Source organism: Triturus cristatus, chromosome 2_1 (genome assembly GCF_964204655.1).
Source record: "Triturus cristatus chromosome 2_1, aTriCri1.1, whole genome shotgun sequence".
NCBI lineage: Eukaryota > Metazoa > Chordata > Amphibia > Caudata > Salamandridae > Triturus > Triturus cristatus.
Genome location: NC_140581.1, coordinates 652,282,928 through 652,295,755, shown reverse-complemented (window position 1 = coordinate 652,295,755; position 12,828 = coordinate 652,282,928).

Genomic DNA, 12,828 nt, shown 5'->3' with positions numbered 1-12,828 from the left:
GCCACGCCCCTCTATGAGTCTAACCTTTAGCACTATGTATAGTCTCTTTATCAGCCTGCTGCTTTCATGTATGTTACAATACACACTACATAAGCGGTTCTGCAGCCCTTCTTCAATCTTATTTCTTCCTGCTTGTGATATTGTGGACAACAGAGCTACATATCCAGTGGCGTTCTGGTTTCAAAATGCGAATATATTATTCAACATTGGGTGCACACGAGGTGCCATGCCACACAGTGACTTTTTAAACATATTGGCACAAACGATTGGGCTCATGGGTCTCATTAGGTCTATTCATTCGGCACATCTGAAGTCATGCTAATCTTTACTATCAACCTCCGTTTCCTATGCTATTAGGTGTCACTATTGGGTTGACTGGTCCAGATCTTCCATGTAGCTGAATTTGGACATGTGGATCAATGCTTACCGACTTAGCAATATTTTGGAGGATTTATAACAAGCTATAGGTGCTGGTATGTGCAGTATTTTGCATTATTTATACAGACTGGCATGTACCCTACCTTTTTTTTGTTTTTCATTTCAACCATATTGGCTCATTCATATGAGGGTCACCATTGTGTGTCACTAGACTTATACAGATGGACAAGCACATTTGTCGAAGGGAATCTTCTTGGACTTTGAAAGAGGTCTTCTCTGAAGCACCCAACATGGAAAAAGTAGACTGTCACTTCCATTGGGGTATGTACAGATATGGATATCACCATTTTGCAGCTCTTAAACGGGGAATCGAGTTTTTACCCAAATAGATTATCTGATTTTTAAGCTCATTTGCCACTCATAAATAGACACATACTTCTCAATCTCAAAGGCCCATCTTCCCCATCTTTCTCCTTAAATTGACATAATCCATAACTTTGTTGCCCACCTTCTCAATCTTTCTTAGAATTTTTTTGTGATCATGAAATGAAACTGATTTTATTATTGTGAGTAACATGCATAAAAGATCATAACAATGTGATACACATATTGAGCTGTTTCATGAAATTTGAGTAGTCCATCTAGGTCCTCAGGGCCCGATTCACAGAATTAACTTAAGACAAAATCCTAAACTTACTACTTTTGGTATTCACAGAATTCACTTACTACTTTTGGTATTCACAGAATGGATTTACGACTACTAACTTTACGTCCGCACTCGGGCTGGAAATTCCGGCCCGGAGGCGGAGCTTCCGGCCTGGAGGCAGAGATTTCGGCCAAGGCTAAGTCTCCGCCACCAGCCAGAATATACACCTCCAGGCCGGAAGCTCTGCCTCCGGGCCGGAAGCTCTGCCTTCAGGCCGGAAGCTCCGCCCCTGGGCCGGAAGCTCCGCCTCCGGGCCGGAATTTCCGGCCCGAGTGCGGACGTCAAGTTAGTAGTCGTAAATCCATTCTGTGAATACCAAAAGTAGTAAGTGCATTCTGTGAATACCAAAAGTAGTAAGTTTAGGATTTTGTCTTAAGTTAATTCCGTGAATCGGGCCCAATATCTCTACCTCTTTTTTCTCATAGAAGCCGCTAAACAGTCTGTGTAAATTGCTTACTTTTCAACAGATAAATGTTTTTTGTTTATGTCTTGTATTTTCTGTGATATCATTCAGTTGTGGGGATCTTGCTATCATTGGATTATTGTACTATTTTGTATTATTGCGATTATACATATTTTGCACCTGCAGTGTATTTCATACATATATATGTCTTTATATACTTTTATGTGTTCAACAATGTCGTGCTATGTTCTGCGCACAGTTTTATTGTATGTGAGCTTATATGTTGTTCATATTTATTGCATTACAGCCCTGAAGTAGTCCATTGTATTTTCTTTCCTCTTATCTCTATTTAGTTTTGCAACAGTATTCTCAAACAGGATATTATCAACCCACCATATTGACATATACTGTATCAAACAAACCAGTGAACCACTTGCAATCCTTATAGTGATAAATTAACACCTTTGACCTACCCCCACCCTCCCCATACAGCTCCCATGTAGCGAACAAGTCTTGTTCCATATACAAAATAGGAATGTCACATGTTAATACAATGAGGCTGATTGTAAATCAGTGTTATCATTGGACTGGGGCACTCTGTGATCAGTCTGCTTCCTCTAGCTCACTTTTCTGATCCGGGTCCACTACTCGTTCTATCTCAGGCTGCGAATGCATAGCAATGTCCACCAGGTCTCGGAGCATTGCCCCCCAAGTGAGTAGCACATCAGGCAAGTTGTCATCCTTCCTTGCCCTACTCATATATTCCTCTTCTGCTCTTGCCCATACCTTCAAGTCCCCTTCCCACTTTTCTCTAGTCAGGGTTTAACTGTTCATCCAATGAATCGCTATATAGCTTTTTGCCACTGTAAGTTCCAGCACCATAAATTGTGTGCTGAGCTTTCATTTTGAATCCAGGCAAAAGGCTCAGCAGGCATTTATTAATCATCAGTGGGATGTCTCAGCCAGTTGCACACTTAAGCTGCACTACAACCTCACCCCAATACACCGCCACCAGAGGGCAGTGCCAAACCATATGTAGAAAATCGGCCTTAGTGGCCACACATTTTGGGCAATGGGAGTCTTGTGCTGTTGGATAGATTGCATGCAGTCGCCCGGGGGACAGATATGTCATGTGTGTAATTTTATACTGTATTTGTTTAAACTTTGCTAACACCCTGTGATCTTCTGCATGGATATGTGCCCAATCTCCAGGGGAAAGGGATTAATCACTAAGTGTTTGCCATTTATCTTCCTAATTCGTCTGTCTAATCACAGTGCTCGATAAAGGTGGGTTACGAATCGCTGACCCCTCACCATAGATAATAGTATTAGGAGTCTCTGGTAATGGAAATTGGGTAATGGTCAGACAGCATCAGACAGCCTCCATCCTGCCACCTCTCTTTGAACATCAGCTGCGCAATTTGGACAAAGGGACGTACAATCTATATTTCCAGTTCAGGCACGTATGGTGCCCATTTTATTACAGCTATTTTATTACAGCATGGACTGTTTGTTCCCAAAGTCTAGTCATCAGTCGGATCAAGAGAGGAAATGTATGTGGAAGTTTTCTGCCACTCATCTAAAGTGATCATAGTTGATGTCCATCACGAGTACCTGCCACCAAGGACACTCCCTAATTGGGCTCAGTATCCAAATAATGTATTGCGTATTGGAGCTGTGTCATCAGATAGTATAATTCTAGGTCAGGGACCTCCAGTCCTTCTGATCCCACCACCTTGGCAGTATGTCAAGGTTGACCCTACATCATTTTTCCTTCCACAGAAGTTCTACCAAGAGTGAGTCTAGTTCTCTTAAGGCACTCCAAGGCAGATCATAAAATGCCCCCTGCATTACATCCAAACATTTCGGCAACACCAACAATCTTAATAAGGGCAATTATGCCCATCAAGGACAATCTCAGTGTGTTCTATAATTGGATGGAGTGATGCTTACCCTCTATCATCCGTCACATATTTGTGTCATAGAACTACCTTTCCTCATGAGTTAGATATATAAATCCCCAAATATCAGACCCTTGCTATTGTCCATGGTAGCTTGATCTGTGGGAGCCGATTCAATGGCCTATCCCAGAATCAACACCCCAGCAGTAACAGGAGGGACTTTGTTTTATTAATCCAGAGACCAGAGACCTCTCAGAACTCCATCGGCTCATCTAATGGCTCCATTGCTATGGCAAAAATCAGAGGTGACAGGGGGCAGCCCTGCCTAGTGCCAAGCTGCAACTCTAAAACAGCCAAGACACAACTCCTCATATGCACTCTGGCTTTTGGGTTCATATTGAACAGTTTAACCCATTTAATAAAGTGGGAGCGCAGCCCCATGCTATGGAGCACTCGCCAAACATATTCCCATCTCGTAGAATGAAAGGCCTACTCTACATCTAGATGTCCACATAAAGTGAGCTAGTCAGCAAATATTACGGAGTGCATTTCTAAGAGGTATGAAACCCAACTGATCATCATGTATTAGCTGGAGGAGAAAAGGCAGAAGTCTTGCTGCCAATGCATGACTAAAGAGGTTTGAGGTCTACGTTCAACATAGAAAGAACCCGTCTTCTTAGTGGGGTCATTACCAGGATTAGGTACAAAAACAATTAGAGCCTCCCTCAGTGACTGAGGTAATTCCCACTTTTCTAAGGCTTCTGCAAAAACCAATAACAGCCTGTGAGTCAGGGTGTCTGGAAATTGTCGATGAAATTCAGCCGGAAAGCCACCCGCTCCCGTCAATTTAGCAGATTTTAAATACTTTATCACAGCCAACAATTCCTGCTTACTCATTGGGGCACCCAGAACTTAATGGTCCTCCGAGGTGAGACATGGGAGAGAAAGACCGTCCAGATAGGTTGATATTACCTGGACTCTCACATCACTCTAACTTTCAGCATAAACCCCCATTGAATGGTCCGTGAATGCATTGTTAATCACCTGCTGTGTGTATACCAAATTACCTCCTCTATCCTGCACCACCAAGACAGGTTGAATTTGATTCTCTGACCTAATCAGGCACACCAGTAGGCACCCTGTCTTATCTCCTACTAAGCACCAGTGCTTCCAGCCAGTACTCTTGGCATAATTGTCTAGTCTGTCCCATAACTTCCCAACCTTTTGCCGCTGAGTGTTCCATACCTTTATCACTGTGTGATCTGTGGGATGTGTTTGTTCCTGGGGCGATAATTCACGCTCCTGCCTAGACAACTCATCCTCCAATGTACTGCGTATCCTAACCGCAGTAGACATGCATACTCCCCTAAGGACCACCATCATAGCATCCCACTCTGCGGCCCTTCTGTCTGTGGATTCCCAATTAAGTGTACGTTCCTTGTGCACAGTTTCTGGGAATATCGGGTCAGTGTGTGCCTCTGTATTGAGTCTCCAAAGTGGTATTTTGGGTATCAGCCCATGTAGTGTATATGTGACTAATAATGGTGCCATGTACTGGGCCTCCATGATTCTGTGGATCACTGTCATATTCACACAAAATAATCCAGACGGCTGCATGTACCTGTTGCTGGAGTATGGCAGGAATATGTGCAAGTGGTCGGAGTTTGGTGATGCCAAATATCTATCAGCCCAAGACTACTCTGCGCCTGATGTACTGCAGCTACAGCTTTATGTTTAGTATCTATACGAGGTGGGGATCTATCCGTATTATCATTTAAAGCACAATTAAAGTCTCCTGCCATCACAATTTCCACCTCGGGAGAGGTTTGCACTTTCCTCAACATTGCCCCCCAAAAATCTGCTTTATTAGCATTGGAGGCATAAACATTCAACATGCACAAACTATGCATGTCAAATCTACCATCTACCATCACCGAATAGGATGTAACATACATTTGTCCTTGACATCGTCTCTTGACATATTTAATACAATGCCCCCATTGATGGGTTTCCTGGAGGAATGTGATTGATGCTCCATATCTTTCAGATATCCGTAGACCCAATTGCGTTTCACGTAATTATTCAGTCCACAGATATTCCAGGTCAATAACCTATATCAAGACCCCTCGCCTTTCAACTGCTATCATTAGGAGAGCGCCTATCGTTGGGCACAGGTCCAAACAACCTACTAAAGAACTGCCTATGTATCTCTGACATGGAAGTCTCCCTTCCCCCAAACAACAACCAATATTGAAATCCTGAAATAAACATTGCATAATCATAGAAACAAACATGAAACATCCCTCCCCATCCCACCCATAGACAGTACCGGCCCATCACTCCCGGCTCAAAAATGAGCAAGAGGACAGTAAACCCCACCCCATTATCCCTCCTAATCCCTTTTACCTCAACTAATACCTCAAAACTTCACGTGACCTGACCAGTTCACCAGACCTACAGCCTGTTGAGAGTCCCCAATGGGGTTTCCGCAATGTGCCATTCTGTGGTGACGTGACTGTCCCTTTTTGATGACAGTAAGTCAACCAGTGGCCTATCTTGTCAGTGATCTGCTCCCCGTCCTGCTCAGCTCTGCCTGGTAGCTGCTGCCCCTTGCAGGCTCTCTGACCCTCGTGGGTTCCTAGTTCGAGGCCCTCCTCCACCGCAGGCTTCCAGCCTGCACCTCATCCCTGGTTGTCTAGTAGGGAGCATATTTGCTCTCCCGCTGGTCTGCCTACTGTCCTTTGCTTTCTACCTCTTTGCACTCTTCTCTGGTATTCTTTCTCTCTTCAACCTTTTTTGCACTTTTCACTTTTTGTTTTGTGCCATGCCCCTGCTTGCCCCCCACAGCTCCACCCCCTTCCTAGCACCACGTTTCCCGCTTCCTGCCGCCAAGCTGTCCAGCCCTCCCCCTCTGTACCAAAAGGCAAGACTGTCTGCGCCTGTCCGCACCTGGACCGCGCCCAGCACCACGGACCCTGGTTCTCAGAGCTTCCACCAATATGACAACAACACTTTTCGCGCCCTAAACATCGGACGTCGTGCCATCTGCCGCCTTGCGTATCTGAAGGACACCCAAGGACACTTCTCCTGATGTAACTTCTACCGCACTCTCACAACCACTGCACTCCTGCTACGCCCGTGGCCAGGCCAATATACAGTACACCTGACTGACTCAGCTGCATCCTCATCAACACGTGCTCCCTTCATAGACACGCCACAGAAATCTGGACTCCGTCTCCCTGACATCGCCTTCCTTACAGAAACCTGGACGAACACCTGGCTTGGGTCCAGATATCCCCATTACCATTCCAGACCAATACAAACTCGCCTGAAAGGACTGCACTGACCGATGGTCAGGAGGCACCACCATCATCCACAAGAACTCCTTCCACTTGACCACCCACTCTGATGACCCCACGGCTACCATAAAACTTCTCCAATTCCAGGTCCAGACGAACCCCAACACCACCCTCTGTTGGACCCTCATCTACAGACCTCCTGGCCCCCGCCCGCCCTTCACTGACATCATCATCAACTTCATCATACCCCAGGCTCTCACATGAATTACATTCTACTTGGGGACCTCAACTTTCACCTGGACAAACCTAACGTCCAGAACACAACATAACTTCTGGAGAAACTCGTCAACATTGTACTCAAGCAGCTAGTCACCTCTCCGACCCACACAGCAGGACACATGCTTAACCCCATCTTCTCTGCCACACCTCTGACCCTCTCTGGAGTGACCACCACTGCATTCACTTTGCCTTTACCAAACCCACCGCACACCAACACATCCACCACCACCCCACCGCAACTGGAGCAAGGTCACCGAAAAAAATCTCACCGCCTCCCTCAGCACTACCATACTGCCAACATCCACAGACACCAATACCTCAGGACGCAACCTCCACTGATGGATCCCCAACTGCTCAGACGCACTGGCACCCCTCACGATAGCACCCGGCACTCAACAATCCACGAAAGCCGACTGGTTCACTCCCGACCTCCTGATGCTCCTTTTGACGGCTCAAGAACAGATAAAGAAATAGCAAAACCCCGGACACCCACGCTGCCTTCAAAGCTACCACCTCCGCACACCACACCCTCCTCAAAACCACAAACAAAATGGACCTTCAAGTCAGAATCAACACCAATGCACACAACAGCATAGAAATCAAGGAGTTCACCAAACCTCACAGCAAGACCACAGAAGTCCCACCCACCCAAGACCTCTGCAACAAACTTGGCACCTACTTTCACTACAAGATCAAGCAGATCTACCATAGCTTCGACACCCAAAACCTGCCCATCACTCTCACCGCCACCTCACGAGATGACAACACATCTCAACAGAGTCTGCTAAACTGGACCCCGCTCACCACAGAAGAAACTCTTAAGACCATGAAGAGCACTCAGTATGGAGTCCCCTCAGACCCCTGTCTGCACCACATCCTCCACAGAGGTGCCACCACCATTGCCCTAGAACGACACCACATGACCAACTGCTTAATCGAGACCACAATTGTCCCTGAAGATTGAAAACACACCAAAAGTAACCCCCTGCTGAAGAAACCGTCATACAATCTGACAGACCTCAAGAACTTCAAACCTATCTCCCTGCCCCCTTTCCCAGCCAAGGCCATCGAGAAGGCCATCAACGCCCAACTCCCTGAGTTCATCTAAGCTAACCACACCCTGGATTCCTCTCAATCAGGATACTGAAGCAACCACAGCACCAAGACAGCCCTCCTCTCGGCCACAAATTACATCAGCTCCATCCTCAACCGGGGACAAACAGCAGCCCTCATCCTCCTTGACCCCTCAGCCGCCTTCTATATCGTCTCTCATCGCACCCTAGTCACAACACTCCGTAACGCCAGCATCCATGACAAAGCCCTGGACTGGATCCATTCCTTCCTCACCAGTAGAACACAGCAAGACCAACTTCCCCTGTTTCTCTCAGAACACACAGAGATCAGCTGCAGAGTGCTGCAGAGTGCCTCAGGCTCCACCCTGAGACCCACACTTTTCAAAATCTACATGGCCCACTCGCAGCCATCATCAGAAGCCATGGACTCAACATTGTTTCCTACGCCAATGAAGCCCAGCTGATTCTCCCCCTCATTAGCAAGCCCACCACTGCAAGAAACAACATTCACAATGGGATTAAGGCTGTTGCCACCTGGATGAGAGACAGCTGCCCAAGCTCAACTCGGACAAGACTAAAGTCCTCATCCTGGGGCACAACACCTCCACTTGGGATGACTCCTGGTGGTCCGCCGAGCTAGAAACCTTCCTCGCACCCACTGACTACTCATGAAACCTTGGCATCGCACTGGACTCCTCCCTCACAATGAACCTCCATAACATCGCCATCACCGCATCATGCTTTCACTCCTTCCTGCTTCAGAAAACCTTCAGATGGATCCCCACTGAGGACAGAAAGATGGTCACCCACACACTCTTCAGCAGCACACTGGACTGCTGCAATGCACTCTACACAGGCACCACCCAGAAACTCCTCCAAAAACTTCACAACATGCAGAAATGCCACAGCCAGGTTGGTCCTCAACCTCCCCCACCACAGTCACATATCCGAACACATACAAGAACTCAACTAGCTTCCAGTCAATAAAAGAGTAGCCTTCAAGCTCCTCACACATACCTACAAAGCCCTCCACAACACTGGACCTGCATACCCAAACCACCGCCTCTCATTCCACGCACCCACCAGACACCTCCGCTCAGCCCAACGGGCCCTGGCCACCGTCCCTCAGATCTTCAAGACCAGGACCGGAGGAAGATCCTTCTACCTTGCCACCAAAACCTGGAATGCCATGCCTCTTCACTTCAGGTACTCCCCGTCTCTGACACAATTGTGAGACAACTTCCACCTCTGTATTGATGACTCTTCAAGCTAATTTATGAAGGTCACCATGCCCTCTATATTGGACTCATGTGCCACACAAGTGCTGCATAGAGCATCGAGGATTTCCACCCTAACCTGTGACTGTTTTCTCTACTCAGAACCCATTCGGTCTCCTCGTCCCTGCTGTCCGGTCCCAGGGCACAGGGCCAGGGATGGTATATTGCACTATTTTATTGGCCTGCGCTCCCATCTGGGGTTTATCTTTGACCATTGTGAAGGCCGATCAATCCTGTAGTATCGCACTTAGGGTTGACTTTTATAGCCAGGCCTGTGGGTCTCGCTCGGGCAGATGGACAAAAACCCCTCTTCTCCTCTCAGCACAATACCTGCAGAAAAAGTCTCAGTCAGCCCGGCAGGGCTCATAACAACGATGTCTAGACAGAACATCCCAACAAAGCAGTGCGTCCACTACCTGCACCAATCCCCACCGCCAGGTCAACTCCTCCACATGAGCCACCAGCAGGTTACGCAGGTTACAGGTGATCTCCCAATACAGTATTTGTCTTCTTTGCCATACTGGAGCAAGCACTTCAAGCCCTAGGAACACTCAGGTCCTACTAAATTTTAATACCACGGTTGTGCGGGGCTGTCAGTTGAACCATGGGTCACTTGCCACAAAACATTTATGGATTGGAGAACACCAGCACACTGTCTCAGCCAGACACCCACAGGAAGACCAATATAGGTCTCTTCACCAATATCCCTGGGGTTCCGCGCATCCCCCTGAGGGAGCACCCTGTTAGTTCCTGCAGGGGCAGCTCCGAGGTGCACTTAATAATTTTTGCTGGCATCGCAGTCCACGCTATGAGCTCCAATATCGGCCCACTGGGCTAAGCACTTGCATGAGTTGTCTGCCTCCTCGGGTCCATGGGGCCTCACCTTACACCAGGCATGGGGCTGCCAACTTGTCCATGCAGGCCATGGAAGCTCGCCCAGTCACTCGGAGCCTCGAAGCATCCCCCAACAGCACTCCAGGCTTAAGGTGATCTTCCTATCCTGGGCCTGCCCCTCTCCTCTCTGGCAAAGTTTGCAAGTCAGGCACCTAATCCTGCGAAGTGGTCCATGCTGCAACATAGACAGGCAAAGTTTCATGCAGCACCCTTTACTGTCTTCTCTGGGGCCCCCATTCACATGGGAACTTATGCTGCGGGCCCTGGGCTCCATCAACGGTTCCTTGTGCCGATGCCCCGCAGCTATCGTCCACCTCTCCGTGTCCCTGTGGAGTTCAATAGCTGCACCTGAAAACAGTTCAGGCCCTCAGTGACCCTCCACTCACGGGTCCAGCCCTCTTCCCTCCGCCTGCTGGTGCAAGGCAGGCTACCCCACTCATGATTCTCTTTACTGCACTGGCCTCACAGCTGGTCAGGGCATTCCATGTCAGAGGCAGGCAGGGTCCTCCCCAGTACATTCTTTCTGCCCTTCTGAGCACAGGTATGCCTTATGGTAGGTCACTAAACAATCACACAATTTGCAGTGATCAGTGATCAGTCCCATGGCATCCACAACAAATTGAGCCACTCACCTCATCAGGATGCTGAAGGACTCATTCATCGGGGCAGGAGCTTAGCCAGAGCATGTCTACTCGGCCATCTTGCCAGGCCATGCTCTTCAAAGAAGTCAAGAATGTTATGGATAAAATGGGTTGGCTGTCTTCAGTATATATGTGTTATGCTTTTAAGAAAAGAAAATAAAGAGAAGATTTTTATACAGTTCACATGTGTTATTTAGGCTTTTTCTTTGATTTCCAATGTGGTGCATCTCTGCGCTTTACATTATTGTTTTTTTTTTAATTCTTTTTATTGAATAAGAAAAACAAACTTATGACAGTATACAATAAAGTGACATTGTGCATCAGTACCTTAGCCACTACCAATTCATCAGTGCATTCCAACATTACCATTACATTACATATCATCAAGTTACATTATGACCAACAATGTCATGGAGTTACACATTCCTGCGTAGAGGGATCAAGAAACGCTACACATAGCATTCCCCTTCGCTTTGTTACAGTCCCCCCAGATCTTGGTCCATTTTCAGGGGCAAACCCTCCCTTCATAGATCACCCTCTCAGTTTGCATACACCAATCGATATCGGCTTCCCAATCCCGGAGTTTAAGTACCGTGTCTCCCTTCCAAGCTCTAGCTATGCTGCGTTTCGCAACTACATTGCCAAGGGAAACACAGATCTGCTCTTTAGCCGTCTAGTCTTTTGCATCCCATACATTGAGAAGGCAGAGCTGGGGGGCAGCTTCCATACTTTTCCCACAGACCTCCCACATTTTTGAGGATATTTTCTTCCAATACAACTGTACAGTCGGGCAGTCCCACCATTCATGTAAATACGTGCCCACTTTGTAACAACCCCTGGGGCATTGTGGGGAGCTTAAAATGCCCATCATGGCCAACGCCACACCAGTATAGTAAACTCTATGGAGGAGCTTAAGTTTGATTAGTTTGAATCAAGAACGCATTGCGACCTACTGAGGGGTGTCCACCACTTCCTGCCACTCCTCATCATCTAGCTGTCCCACTTCCTACACTGACTTAGAATGGATCTTCACCAAGGTGTCTGGGGAACTATTTAAAGCCTTTCTATAGGTCAGGGAGATTACTAGGCCTGGGCGGTAAATTCCGTTCCGCTCACGGAATTTGCGGAACTTGGGTAATTTCGCGTTCCGCGGAGAACGCGGAAATGCCTAAAATTCTGAGTTCCACGGCTTCGCGGACATTTTTGCTTGTTCGCGTTCTCAAAATGCGTGTTCGCAAGATATTTCCCCCCGAGCACGCAAACAGCGTTCACGAAGAGGAAAAAAACATCGCGAACAAGCAATTCCGCGTGTTCGCCGAATTTTTGCGTGTTTGCGGAGATTTTTTACCGGTTCGCGGAGCTTTGCGTAGCGCGACTACGCAAATTTCGCCCATACCTAGTGATTACTTTATCTTTCAGATACTCATCAAGGAGTCTGTCCTCCAATGGCGAGGCTGCTGGGAGGTCCATACCCTCTGGCGCTGCTTTATACAGCGCATTACAAACTTGAAGGTATCGGAAGGTTTCAGCCGGGTTTAGATAATAGTCTCTTTGAAGGTCACTAAAGGGTGCCACCTTACCTCGCGCCCATAAGTCGCCTACTGTTGAAAGTTCAATGGGGTGCCACTTCCGAAATCCCGGGCTGTGCACCAAAAGCCCCAATCAATCAGACTCAAAGAGGGGGATGGCTAGGGTAATCCTGTTTTTCCAACCCAAGGCAGAGTTGGCCGCATACCATAAAGCAGGGTTACTCATAGTACGGCCCGCGGGCCGCCAGCGGCCCGGCAAGCCTTCCTCGGCGACCCGCGGACCTTGCAGACATCCTACATGTGTTTTAAAAAAGAAATTAAATAGTGTAAACACTGCCGGTTGCAGCAGCCCGTACTCTGAGACTCTGCTCTGTGGGGGCCGGGGGATTCCAGTGATTGTCAAAGTGGAGATGCAGGGGCCTAAGAAGTGAAATACAACAAAGCTTTA